Source organism: Peromyscus maniculatus, chromosome 20 (assembly GCF_049852395.1).
Source record: "Peromyscus maniculatus bairdii isolate BWxNUB_F1_BW_parent chromosome 20, HU_Pman_BW_mat_3.1, whole genome shotgun sequence".
NCBI lineage: Eukaryota > Metazoa > Chordata > Mammalia > Rodentia > Cricetidae > Peromyscus > Peromyscus maniculatus.
Window position 1 is genome coordinate 5,765,392 of NC_134871.1, and position 14,688 is coordinate 5,780,079.

The window sequence follows — 14,688 nt, forward strand, 5'->3', positions numbered from 1 at the left end:
TCAAATGCTGGTAACAGTCTTGCTTTGTGCAAGGATGCCAGATAATTGGCAGAACTTCAGCCAGGGATACTGTTCCCAGCACTGCGCTATTGAAATTGTTTTCCTGGACAGAAATGCCCTGTTGGAGTGACCTGAAATTGGGAGGCTTCTGGGCTGTTGGCTTTAGGGAGTGAAGCAGGCTGACGGCTTTAGAGAGAGAAGGGTGGAGACTATAAACTGGTGCTAAAAAGGAGGAATAAGAAAAGGCAGAACCAGAGGGAGGGTTGGGGAGGAGAGGTGAAGACCATATGCCTAGCCGCTTCTGTCTCTCTCTCTCTTCTCGCTTTCCAGTTTGATGTGTTCCATGAGCATGTTTTTTGCTTAGCATCTAGTCTGTAAGCTCCTGGAAACCAGAACACAGCCTTCCGGATCCATGGTTTCCATATCTACAATTCAACCAACTGTGGATCCAAAATATTCCGGGGTGGGAGGGAAGTGCTGCATCTCTGCTGAACGCGTCAGCCTTTTTCCCTGTCACAGTATGCTAACCTGTTACGGTACAGCAGCTCTTTGCCTGGCATCTTCATCATGCTAGTAGAGACGATGTAAACGACATGGGGGCATGTGCACAGATGATATGCAAACACCAGAGCAATTTACTGAAGGGACTTGAACAACCCTCGATTTTGGTATCCTGGAAGGTTCCAGAACAGTCCCTTTTAGATACCAGGGAACAACTGGATGGCCTAACTCAGCTTTACATCTCCTGCAGTGCCTGGCACGCGGGGTGCTCAAAAAGCTAATGGCTGAATGTATGAACAAAAGAATGAACTTCTGTATTTGAAATATTTCTTTGCTCAGAGTTAGATCCTAAGATGGGATTCTCAGTGGACCTGAGACTGTCTCTGGGTGATCATAAACTGTGTAGGGGTGTGTGCGTCACTTTTGTCCTGTATTTTTCTTACGACAGACAAGAGCATTTAAATACATTGTAGAGTGTATTGTTTTATTATTTTTACTGATGTTAGTGCAGCATTATAGACTACTTCCTATTTTTTGTTCTTATTAAAAAATTATATTGACTTCTTAAATCATTTGTGTAAGTAGTTTACATTCTGAATTTAGTTTCAAGAAACTAAAGTGCTGTTAAATTTTTGTTTCAAGAACGGAGTGAGAGTGGGACCGGGTTGAGTACCACTGCTGGTTAGATCACTACGCCTCAGCGTACACAAGTTTTAGAGTTTTAGGATACAACTCAATATTGCGCACGTCGATTTCAGCAGCCAGGCCTTCCCTTCAAGCAACTGCAGATTGCAGATTTTAGGACTGGTGTGGCTTGGTGGAGCCCTGCTATAGTATCAAAGCACCAAGGGTCCACGATTGGGCTGGGGGTGGAGACTGAACATCCAGGCGCCAAAGAGTTCCCTTCTGTCCGGGACTGTGAAAACACTTTTGAGCGAGTCGTTTCTTTTTTGCCTCCGTTCGTATATCCAGTTTAACCATGAAGAGAGGGCGGAAGAGACGAGGAGGCGGGGAAGATGATGCGGTCCTTCCTCAGCGGGCCACGCTGTAGGGCCGGCGCCCACGGAGAGCTGGGTGGGCATCAGTGCGTGGCTCGCAGGGGGACGGGGGACGGCGGCGGGAGGCAGAGGCCGGAGGCTCCAAGTGGGGCCACCCTCAACTTTCCCTGTCCGAAAGCCAAGCCGGAGCTGCGGCTCCCGCGGGACTCGGGCTAGAAGAGGCGGAGCCGCCGCTGACAGGAGCGCGGGACTGTTGACAGCCGGAGGGGGCGGGGCCGGAATCCAGAGGGCACGCCCAAGGCGGAGCTGAGACGGGCAGTGGGCGTGGCTCGCAGAGGGGCGGGGCCTTGGGAGTGCGGTTCCAGGGAAGACGGGGTTTCTGGAGACCAAAGCCGGTTTCAATGGGAGAAAGGGACAAGAAGTCGCGGGGGGCGGGAGCCAGCTTCGGACGAGGGCGGGCGGGCGGAGCAAGGGCCTGAGAGGGGCGGGGCCGGAGGGGAGGGGCTTCTCGCGAGCGGGCGTGTCCTCCAGGGCAGAGGCGTGGCCCCTCCTGACAGGGGGCGTGGCTCTCCCTGACAGAGGGCGGGGCGGCGCACACCTCCCGCAGCGCTGGGAACGGGGGAGCGGCCTGGGTCGCATCCCAGTGGAGCGGCGGAGACCTCGAGTGGGGCGCCGGCCCGCCCCGCCTTGGCTGGCTCCTCCTGGCGGCCCCCGGGAGGCTCCGGGACGAGAGTATCCCTCGCAGCCTGGGCTCAGCGTCTTGCTCCTGCCGGGCGGGCGCGGAGCTCCGTGGGCCCCCCGCGCGAGGGCCCCCTCCGAGTGGTTCCGGGGTTAGGGTTCACGGGTCAGAGTTGACTCCCTGAAAAGTGCAGTCGCTCTGAAATGCAAGATGGCGGCGGCGAGGCGCTGAGGCGCGGCGGCCCCTGCAGGTGAGCGGCGCGAGCCGGCTGGGTGCCCCGGGGGCTGCTGCGGGCCGCGGGGCTGCGGGTGGAAGCCGAGAAGGAGCTCGTGGCCGGTGGGGAAGCCGCGAGGCGCGCGGGGGGGCGGGGGGGCCGACGCTGGCGCGGCACGGGACGGGCAGCCCCGGGGCAGAGATACACCGCCTCCCCCCCCACCCCGCCCCGCCAGACCCAACCCAGCCCACAGCTTTGGGGCGCGCAGCATCGGACCCCGGAGGGACCCGGCCTGGGAGGCGCCGGCGGCGGCCGACAGCTTCGCAACTCCCGGGAGCGCTTGGGGGGGCGCGGGGGTGGGGGGTGGGGGGTGTCAGAGCGAGGACGGAGCTCGGGGCCGGGGGTTTGGGAGAGCAGTGAGTAACTTGGGGGTGCTGAGGGGGTGGGGAGCGGGCCGCCTCTGGGACAGCGGACCCCTAACTGCAGTTTTCGGGTCCTGGGGCGGGGGGGGGGGATCGCGAGCGATGGCCTCCGGAGGCGTGGGGGCCACCTCGTGGGGACGCGGCGCAGCCCTTCTGAAGAGTCCAGCCAAGGGTCTCCTGCTGGCCGGGAGTGTGCTGGCGTCGGGGTCGGAGCCAGCGGGCAAACCTCAGCCGGCAGGACTCAGAGTTGCATCCCTGAGAAGTACGGTGCGATTGCGAAGACGACCAGGATTTTAGGGGAGAAGTTAATCAAAAAGGGTGGAAACCCACTTGTCTCTTTTTGCTGTAGAGGTACCGGGAGTGCATGAACTGGGGCGGGGAGAGAGGGGGGTGATGGCCCGGAGGAATCTCCAAGCCTTGGGGCTTAAAGGGAACGATCTACTGATTCCTTGAGGGGGGATGAATGGCTAGGAAGATGAAATAAAAAGAATTGGGGTCTGATGGCAGGAAAGCTGAGCCCTGACAGAAGCTCTTCCCGGTGTATTTACACTGAAGTTCCAAGTGAAGGGACTTGAAATTCTTTGTTTCGGTACACCAAGGGTACCAGTAAGAAATGAGCAAAACCAAAGAAAAAGATTCTCTTTGCTATCCTTAGTTTAGGGATCAAGGCTCTGGGAAAAGCAGCCGGGAAGAAGCGTGGATAGAGTAGAATGCCACAGTACTTTTCTGTCACCAGCCCTTCTTTAAAAGACAAAAACAAACAAACAAAAACCGAGAAGGGATACTAATTAGGAGAAAATTATAAGAAAGGCTGATTGAGCATTTGTGATGTGATTAGGGTGGGAGTCCATGTAACTTGAAGAAGCAATTCTGTCAGGTTAATGTGATAGCAAATGAAAGTCCATAAGAACCCCTCCTCCCCCGGGAAGAGAGAGAGAGGGAGGGGGGGGTATAAATGCACCTTTTTGTTTGTGGTGCTCGTCATCGTATCTCCGTCTTTGTCCTAAAGTTTTAATTTGTGCAGTGGCAATTATCTGTTTCTTTTAAAAATGCCCTGAAAAAGTCATTATTTTAGACTGGTAACGGGGATCACTAAAAGTTTGTTCTAACAGGGTTGTTGGCACATAGATTATTTCAGTTTGTAAAGAAGCGTTTCTGATTCCAGATTTCGTGAAGGGAAGGTTGAGAGCTGCCAGTAACAGTAGTTTGGTAACGGCATATAAGGAAAAGGACATCCGTGAATAGATTTTCTCCTGGCTTCTCTTCCTTCCCTCCAAGCATTGTAAGGGTATATAGACTAATTTTGGGCAAGGTAAAATGTACAATCTTAGATTTAGCACTACTTTTCAAAACATAGCCTAGGCTGGCCTGGAAGTCACGACAGACCTCTTGCCTCTGCCTCCTCAGTGTTGGGATTGCAAGTGTGTACCACCATTTCAGCTCATCTTAGATACTAATTTTTACATTTATTATTTATTGTCTGTGTTTATTGTGCGCACATCCTACTGTATGCATGTGGAGGTCAAAGGACAACTTTCAGGAGTCGCTTCTCCACCCACTATGTAGGTTCTGAGGACCAGACTCAGGCTGGATGGCAAATGCTTTTACCTACTGAGCCACCTCACTGGCCCTTAGAGGTTTTTTTTTTTTTTTAATATATAGAATTTACAGTATTTCATTCATCAAAAAATTTTTTTTTGTAGAATTACCTCTTGACATGTTTCATTTGACTGCTTAGATTAAAACAAGGGAGAAAAAAAAAAAACAACCATAGTGACTTGGATAACTGATGACAGTTATGATTCATACAGATGTCCTGAGCCATTCTTGTATTCTCAAACGAGCTTAATGTTTTCGGTGGGAATGTTTTAAAGATACAGGTCAAGTATAACTAGCTTATGGCTCAGCATTTGGAACACTCCTCTAAATATGTGCTGTTCTCGGTTTCCCCACAATGCATACAGCTCTAGCGTTAAACTCAATTCTGAACAGATTAGTCTGGCAAACCGGAGAGGCATAGATGCCAGATGGTTTGAAAATATGCTAAGGCTGAAAACATAAATGTGTCTGCATAGAAGATGCTCATCAGTAGTTTCATCTCCCTCACGGCTGAGCTTGCTTTTCACTAGGTTTGAGGGTAGGACATGAAAGATGTCACAGTGGTTTCACCTTTCATCATTCTTGTTTTTGGTTAAAAGGAGCAGAGTTTTGCTTTTTACTAAAGTAGTTAATAGTATAGATGCAGAGGCTTGTTTTGAACTTTTTCTGTTTTGTTTAATTCACATTCGGATGGAAAGGTAATGTAATGAAGTATTTTCTTTTTTTTAATTGTATTATTTGTGTTTGGGTGTTTGCCTCCATGTATGTCTGTGCACCATGGTGTGCAGTGCCCTCAGAGGCCAGAAGAGGGCGTTGGCTCTCCTGGAACTGGAGTTACAGACAGACATGAACCACCATGTGGGTCCTGGGGATCCTTTGAAAAAGTAGCCAGTGCTCCTAACTGCTGAGCCCTTGCTCCAGCCCAAATATTCTTTTTTACTTTGCTTCTTAGTAAAAAATGTACTTAATCCTCACATCGTATTTTTTACATTGAACAGAAGATGTAATAGTTGATTGAAACTTAGTTTACTGTAAGTTATGGTTTACTACTTAAATAAAAAATGCTATTAAAATAATTAAATTGATCACAAATATAGTTGAGGAAATTGCTTTTTTGTTTATGTTTTACCATTGTAGATTTGGGTTCAAAAGAGCCTACTTACTTGAATTTTAAATGTGTTGAAAGTTAGTACTAAGCTAGTTTTAATTAAGCATTGTAGTCAATGCAGTTATTCAGGAGGATGCTTGGATTGTTGTATTGTTTAGGATAATAGCCAATACTACCCATGTCTGTGTGTGTGCATGCATGCATGCATGTGCAGGTGCTTGTAGAAGCCACAGGTCAACATTGGATGTCTTTCTCAGTCACTCTCTACCTTGTGTTTTGAGATAGAGTATTGCATTGAACCTGGAGCTTGCTGAACTGGCTAGGCTGGCGGGCCAACCAATGACAGGGACAGATCCCTTGTTGTCCCTCCATCTCTGAGACTGTGGTCTATGTACCTTATAGTGCCTGGCTTTCTACGCAGTGCTGGGGATGGAAGGTGGCTGCTCTTGCTTGTGCAAGAAGCACTTTACCAGCTCAGCCATCCTGCCAGCTCTATTATACATTAAAAAAAAATCACTATGACTGTTTGCATTATGGTAAGCATATTTACTTTTAATTCTTTTCAGAAATAAGGTTCTTTAAAATTATCTTATGTAATCTTAAAGTAATTTAAATTATATTTACTTTAGAGTTTTGATACTGGCTCTTGAATAACACCTAGTGTTGTTGCAGTATCATTGTAATATTTATTGTATCCTTGTTGCTCTGATATATTTATAGTCATAAGGGCCAGATTTGCCTGAATAAAGTTGGTGACTTAGATACTAATCATAATGTACATTTGAGTTAACATTTTGGAAATCTGCATTTTATAATAATTTTATATTTTATAAATTAATTTTATATAATAAATACACAAAAATTTTATGTACTTACCAGGTTTTGTTGATTAAATTTTTTTTAACTTTTTCATTTTTTTTCTATTTTTTGGTTTTGGTTTTTTTGAGACAGGGTTTCTCTGTATAGCTTTGGAGCCTGTTCTGGAACTCGCTCTGTAGACCAGGCTGGCCTTGAACTCACAGAGATCTGCCTGGCTCTGCCTCCTGAGTGCTGGGATTAAAGTCATGTGCCACCACTGCCCAGCAACTTTCTCACTTTTTGAGTGGTCTCATTGTGTTAATTCCAGAGGGCTTTAGAATTACAGTGTAGGGGCTGGAAAAAGGGCTCAGCAGTTAAGAGCACTGACTGCTCTTCCAGAGGATCTGGGTTCAATTCCCAGCACCCACATGGCAGCTCACAACTCTCTGTAACTCCAGTTCCAGGGAACCCAACAGCCATGGCAAAATACCAATGCATATAATATGAAAAATAAGTAAATTAAAAAAATTACAATGTAACCCAAGCTTGTCTCCAACTCTCCTCAACAAGTGCTGGGATTCCATATGTGCACTATTATGCCTCGCTCAGGTTTTGTTCTTAAAGGGTACTTAATCTTGGCATTTTATATAATCAGTATTCTTTTTTAAAAATAATTTATTTAACTTAATTTTTTGTGCATTAGTGTGAAGGTGTCAGATCTCCTGGAATTGGAGTTACAGACAGCTATGAGCTGCCACGTGGGTGCTGGGAACCAAACCTGGGCCCTCTGGAAGAGCAGCCAGTGCTCCCAACTGCCGAGCCTTCTCTTCAGCCCCAAATCATCAATATTCCTTAATATATTTAAGAGTCATGAAGATACACACACACACACACACACACACACACACACACACACACACACAGATGTGTAATTGATATATACCTTTGAACTAAACAAGTACAATGATAAATTTTAGAAAACAAGTATATATGGGTAATTTCAGAATGACATTTGTTCAAGGAAGTCGGCTTAAATAAATGTTTCTGTGTGTTTTTAAGACATAGTCTTGCAATGTATCACAGGTTGGCCTAGGACTTCCAGTCCTCCTGCTTCCTGTTGGAATTACAGACATGTGGCTAAGTTTGAATACCTTTTTTTCCTTTTTTTTTTTTTTGAGAGGTTGTCATTTAGCCCAGGCTGGCCTCAAGCTCTATATGTAGCCAAGGAGGACATTAAACTGATCTTCCTGATCCTACTTTCTAAAAATTCTAGGGTTACAGTTGTGTATTATGAGGCTCAGTTTATGTTGTACTGGGGATTGAATCCAAGGCTTTGTGCATGCTGTGTAAATGCTCTACTAACTGTATCCCTGCATAGATTATTTATTTGTAATGTTTTAATCTCAGGTTTAGATTTAGAATTTAAAAAATGTATATCAGAGCTTATTTTTTTAAAAATACAGCATCAAATGGTACCTGTAGATATATATTTGTCATTTAGAATAAAAGCTGTAAGATGGCCGAGTGGGTAAAGACACTTGCTGTTAAGGCAAACCAAAACCTGCATGGTAGAAGGGGATGGACTCCCAAAAGTTGTCCTCTGCACCATGGCACATCGCCATCCTTCCAAGGAAATAAGCAATAAATAAGATAGCATTAATTCTGGGTGATTTAATATTTATTATGTGATTTAATTCCCCTTCTTCCTCTTCCTAAATATGTATTTCTTTCTCCTTTTTGGTTGTTATGAAAGGAATTAGGAAGCTTTGATATTTGTAGATATTCACTCATAATTATGCCTTCCAGCTATACTAAAATCTATTTCCTTTAACAGCTTGATTTTCGTGAAAAAAGAAGGTTGTTAAAACTTAACTGGCTAGGTGGTAGCGGTGCATACCTTTAATTCCAGCACTGGGGAGGCAGAGGCAGGCAGATCTCTGTGAGTTCCAAGAAAGCCTGGTCTACAGAATGAGTTCTAGGTCAGCCTGGTCTACAGAATGAGTTCCAAGACAGCCAGGGCTACACAGAGAAACCCTGTCTTGAAAAATCAATAACAATACTCCCCCTCCACCCCCGCCAACAAACCCCAAACCACTTCAGTGGGCATGGACTGTATTTGGGAGTGTAAAGGTTAGTACAGACAATTTTCCCTCATTACTGTAAGATTATTTGTATGTGCATGTATAGGGAGTTGAGTTATGACATATTGTTTGTCTACCAACTTGTATTAATATATCAGGATTATAAATGGGGAATACAACATACTAGTTGACTGTTACCCATAGTTTAAAAAATATTTTATAATTTGTTAACACTTACCCAATTTTAAACAAGGACTTCATTTGTTATATAACTTGACAGAAATACCTAAATAAAATCCAAACAAAATTCATTGTGTTCTTATTAAGTACCAGAAAATAGTCTAAACTAAACATATTACTTTCCCAATCCTCACAGCAGCCCGGTTATTAAAGCACTTTCATTTGCTCCACCTTATGAATGAGGAGGCCGAGGCACAGACATGCAGTAGTGAGCGGCCTTGCTGGGATTTGAATCCAGCTGGTTCCAGAGCCCAGGCTTTCAGGTCTTTAGATCTACTGCCAGAACAGCTTGTTCTTTTTTATTATATAACATACATGGTTGAGCTCTTGATTTTCTGAAATACACTCACCCTAAATTTAAAAACATACTCAGAATTAGAGAGAAATGTTCTCAAGGAATCTCTGTATGGGAACTGGAATAGCATCAGACAAGCTCAGTTTTCATTCACAAGAATCAAAGGGGCTCATCTATTGTGCCTGTGTTGCTTTGTGCCCTCATGTGTCTTGGCAGCTCATCTCACGACACTCTGGTTCAGGAAAACATCTACCCTTCCAGTGTGATTTAAGATGACCTGCAGTTGGTCCCAATTTCCTACTGTAGTAATAATCCACTTTTGAAGATGACCTCCCTCTTTGGCAGCGATTTTCTATTTTCTAGTCCCGTCCTGTAGGTGGATGCTAGGGAGTGACTGAATATGGTGATACTAGAAAACAAAATTGTAGAGTCCTAAACTATAGAGAGAATGCAATGCTTCCCTGGGTCTGCCAGGAAAATGCTCTGTGACTTTTCATGAAAGTCATGAAATTATTTGGCCTAAGCTTTTACTCAAATTAGAAGTTTTACAAGTAGATGTTTTAGCAGGTGGTGGTGGTGGTGGTGGTGGTGGTGGTGGTGGTGGTGCATGCCTTTGATTCCAGCACTCAGGAGGCAGAGGCAAGCAGATCTCTATGATTTCAAGACATTGAAATTTCAAGACATCTCTGGTCTACAGAGTGAGATCCAGGACAGCTAGGGCTACACAGAGAAACCCTGCCCTGAAAAACAAAAACAAAACAACCAACCAAAACAAAACAAGTGGATGCTTTAGTATATTTACATTATTTATTAAGTGGACTCTTTATAAGCTTGTACTTAACATTAGCAGAAATAAGAAGATAAGGTATTTGAGAAAATAAAAGATGATTTTCTGTTTTCTTTGTGTTTTAGAGTGTCTGCTTTAAGAACAGCAAAAAATATTTCCACCTTTAAAAGTAATGCTGTTATTCTAATAAAAGAAGCAGGTGTAGTTTTTGTTAAAATTTCCAAGTGGATTAGAGACTCTTGGAAATATACTAAACATTTTTAGAGATTAGTTTGAATTTTCAAAGAATGAATAATTAAAATTTTTATTTGCATATTACAGGGTGTCTCACTATGTAACTCTGGATAGCCTGGAAATTGTTATATAGACCAGGCTGCCCTTGGACTCGTAGAGATCCATCTGCTTCTGCTTCCCAAGTGCACTGTCATGAGGAGCAATTCTAATTTTTTGATTACACAATACTAATACTTGACCACACACTGAAATGTTATTTTATAGCAACTTTCTAATGAAAAAGTCTTATGACTTAAATGTGAAATATCCCAGTAGGCTCCTGAATGTGAACGCTTGGGGTGGTGCTATTTTGAGAGGTTATGGAACCTTTAGTAGGTAGGGCCTAGCTGGAGGAAGTGGGTCTCTGGCTTCTATGTAGCCCAGCCAGCCTTCCTGACCCTTTCTGGGTTCATGGATGCGTGAGCAAGTCTCTTCATGAGCCTGTAACCATGAATGCTGAAATGCCTTCTCCACATAAAACTGAGCCAAAATAAGTCCTTTTTCCTTTAAGCTGCTTCTCACACTTATTCTGTCACAATAGAATTTTGGAAATTTAGCCAGGCATTGGCAGCGCATGCCTTTAATCCCAGCACTCGGGAGGCAGAGGTAGGCAGATCTCTGTGAGTTCAAGGCCAGCCTTGTCTACAAAGTGAGTTCCAGGACAAGCTCCAAAAGCTACATGGAGAAACCCTGTCTCGAAAAAAAAAAAAAAAAAAAAAAACAACCAAAAACAACAACAACACACACACACACACACACACACACACACACACACACACACACACACACACAAAGCCTAGACCTAAACTGTAATAAGCCTAAGTAATATCTAGAATAATAAAATAATAGTATTTTTTTCTTTGTAGGAGAAGACTGCTAGCTACTTTGGGACTATCTGTGATGATGGCCTGAGCCAAGTACCTCATTTGAAGGGATAACCTTCTGCTTTAATGAACAAAATGCTGGAGAAGCTATGGCAGGTATGTATTCATTATTCAGGGATGGTGAAGCCTCAATACAGATGTACTCACTTAGGAATCCATAATACTGTGTTTGCTAATGTTAGAAAGTTGCCTCTACTCCAGATTCCAGGGGATCTAATGCTTTCTTTTTGCCTCTGGTGTTACACACACACACACACACACACACACACACACACACACACACACACAAATAAATAAATAAAAAGGGAGTCATTCTCTTTATTAAAAAAAAAAGCTTTCCTTGAAATAGCAGCTGAGGGCTGGAGAGGGAGTGGCTCAGTGGTGGCTGAGAGCACTGCCTGTAGCCAGGTGTGGTGGCACTTGTCTTTAATCCCAGTACTTGGGAGCTAGAGGCAGGCGGATCTTTGTGAGTGAGTTCTAGGACAGCCAGGACTCCATAGTGAGACTCTGTCTCAAACTCTCCCCACCAAAAAAAAAAAAAAAAAAAAAAAAAAAGAGCATTTATTGCTCTTTTAGAGGACCTGAGTTCAGTTCCCAGCACCCATCCAGTGGCTTACAGCTACCTGTAACTCCTGCTCCAGGAAATCAGATGCCACCTTCTGGCTTCCATGTGGAACTTGCACATGTGGCATACATTCACACTGAGACACACATACACATACACATGAATAAAAAATAAAAATTATAATAAAAAGCAACTGTAAGCTTAATACTTTTTAAAAAACACCTTTCCTCTCAAACTTTAACAACTATATGAATTTTGACTGCTTTAATTTCAAAGGCAAAAGCAAATTTCATCATAAGTTATTTTTTTAAAGATTAACTTTTTGTATGTGTACATGCCTGAATATATATGTGCACCATGTGGGTGCAGGTGCCTGTGCAGGCCAGGAGAGGGTGTCAGATCCCCCGGAAGTGGAATTATAGGTGGTTGTGAGCTGCCTGCCATGAGTTCCAAGAACCACACCTAAGGCTTCTGCAAGAACAGCAAGCTCTTAACTGCTGAGCCATCTCTCTAGTTCCTCAACACATCTTACTTAGGGTGTTTATAATTTATTTCTCAAATAATGTTTTCCAACATCTGCCCTGTGTCAGGCACTACACAGATGCTCTAATAATGTAGACAAAGGAACATCATCAGTGAAGGACCTTTAATGTGGGGAAATCAATCTAAACATTTTATTACTCTTTTCACTATATTTAAAAATGTAACCAGGCATGGGAATTATAGCACATGCCTTTAATCCCAGACCTTGGGAGGCACAGACAAGGGGAATCTCTTGAGTTTGAGACCAGCCTGTTCGATAGAGCAAATTCCAGGCCTTACAGTGAGACCTGTCTTAAAACAAAACAAAACCAACAAAAACATTCAAGGCCAGTGAAATGGCTTAGTCATTTGTCAAGCCTGATGACCTAAGTTTGATCTCTGAGACCCACACTGTAGAAGGAAAAACTAACTCCTGCAAGTTGTCCTTTGACATTCACACATTTTCTGTGGTACACATGCTCACAAACTGAAAATAAAGAAATGTAATTAAAGACTAGAGAGATGGCTAGGCAATTAAGAGCAATGGCAGGCCGGGCGTTGGTGGCGCACGCCTTTAATCCCAGCACTCGGGAGGCAGAGCCAGGCGGATCTCTGTGAGTTCGAGGCCAGCCTGGGCTACCAAGTGAGCTCCAGGAAAGGCGCAAAGCTACACAGAGAAACCCTGTCTCGAAAAAACCAAAACCAAAACCAAAAACAAAAAAAAAAAAAAAAAAAAAAAAAAAAAGAGCAATGGCTCTCTTCCAGAGGACCTGGGTTCAATTCCCAGCATCCACATGGCAGCTCTCAACTGTTTGTAACTCCAGTTCCAGAGGATCTAACACCCTCATACAGATATACACAAAGGCAAAACTCCAATGCATATAAAATAAATAAATCTTCAAAAAAAAGAAATGTAATTAAAAAAACCTTCATGACATAAATACTTGAAAATATATTGTAAATATACAGGCCACTGATAGTAGTGAATTATAATTATGCAAATTAGGGTGTTATACTTTTATTTATATTAACCATACCAATTTTTAAATATTTGTATTTAAATTCTCATATATTTTATCTAATTTTGGCTTTTATAGGAAACATTAGGTTATATATTATATGCTTGGAATAGTTAAGTACAGTTGTTTTAAATTTTTTTTTTTTCTTTTTTTTGGTATTTTGAGACAGGGTTTCTCTGTGTAGCTTTGTGCCTTTCCTGGAACTCACTCTGTTGCCTAGGCTGGCCTCAAACTCACAGAGATCCACCTGTCTCTGCCTCCCGAGTGCTGGGATTAAAGGCTTGTGCCATCACCGCCCGGCCCATTTTTTTAAGTCAAATAAACATATCCTTGGTGAAATAGGTAATAATTGCCTTATTTTATAAACAGGGACTATAATGGACAGATGAATGATTTTCCAGCTTCTCAAGGATAGCTCTCCTCAGTCTAAGAACAACATTGTTGTGTGAAAGACACAGCACACCATGCAAACATCAGGGAAAACTGTCTGCACAGACAAGAACTTCTGGGTCACATGTGCACACTATCAACAAGTCAGTTTTCATGGGAGAACCAGTGTATGTCACTCGGTGTAGCACACCTCCCTCCCTCCCAGCGGGTAGATGCAAACTGGCCTGTTCATGTCCAAGAGACATTCTCCTCCTCACATCTGGGATCAGCTTTCTAGCAGGAACCTCTCCAGCTTGAACTCTTCAATCTTCAGTGTCCGTAAGATCCATTCTCTGGTGTGAACAAAAACAGGTAGCAGCGAGTTTCTTACCTTTCTGCCTTCAGTAGCATTAGCAAAGGGGTCCTCTGAAATTAGCCTTCACTTTGTCATATCCATCTCGTCTTTCTAGTTACTTTAATGCTGGACTTCTTTTCATTTGGACATTTTCTGGAGATTTACCTTTTAGGTAAGGATTCTAAGTAATATTTAGAGAAACATTTGGATTGTGTCTTAGGTAGGGTTTCTATTTCTGTGAAGAGACACCATGACCATGGCAACTTTTTTTTTCTTGTTTTTTTTTTTTTTATTTAAGAATTTTTTTATTCATTTTACATACCAACCACAGATTTCCCCCCAGCCTCCCCCTCCCAAACACACCCCTCCTCCCCTCCTCGAAAAGGGTAAGGCCTCTCATGGGGAGTCAGCAAACCCTGGTACATTCAGGACCAAGCTCCTCCCCACTATGTTCAAGGCTGAATAAGGAGTTTCACCATAGGTAATGGGCTCCAAAAAGCCGGCTCATGCACCAGAGATATATCCTGATCCCACTGCCCGGGCCCCCACAAACAGACCAAGCTACACAACTGTCTCCTGTATGCAGAGGGCCTAGTCCGGTCCCATGCAGGCTCCACAGCTGTCAGTCTATAGTTTGTGAGTTCCCACGAACTTGGTTCTGTTGTCTCTGTAGCTTTCCCCATCATGATCCTGACCCCCCCCTTGCTCATACAATCCCTCCTCCCTCTCCTCGACTGGACTTCCAGAGCTCGGCCTGGCGCCCGGCTGTGGATCTCTGAATCTGCTTCCATCAGTTACTAGATGAAGGCTCCATGATGACAGTTAGGGTATGCACCAATCCGATTACCGGTATAGGCCAGTTCAGACACCTTCTCCACTATTGCTAGTAGTCTAAGTTGGGGTCATCCTTGTGGATTCCTGGGAATTTCCCTAACACCAGGTTTCTCCATATCCCCATGATGTCTCCCTCTATAAAGAT

General features: G+C 44.0%; 1 protein-coding gene across 1 annotated transcript in view; it reads left to right on the plus strand.

The window, feature by feature from the left end:
- Positions 1 to 2,288: 2,288 nt before the first annotated feature.
- Zhx1 (zinc fingers and homeoboxes 1) overlaps positions 2,289 to 14,688 on the plus strand; it is a 34,195-nt gene continuing 21,795 nt past the window's right edge. The window contains exons 1-2 of the mRNA XM_006990676.4: positions 2,289 to 2,428; positions 10,862 to 10,975. The gene's annotated coding sequence lies outside the window, so the exon portion shown is untranslated. The remainder of the gene's footprint in view (positions 2,429 to 10,861; positions 10,976 to 14,688) is intronic.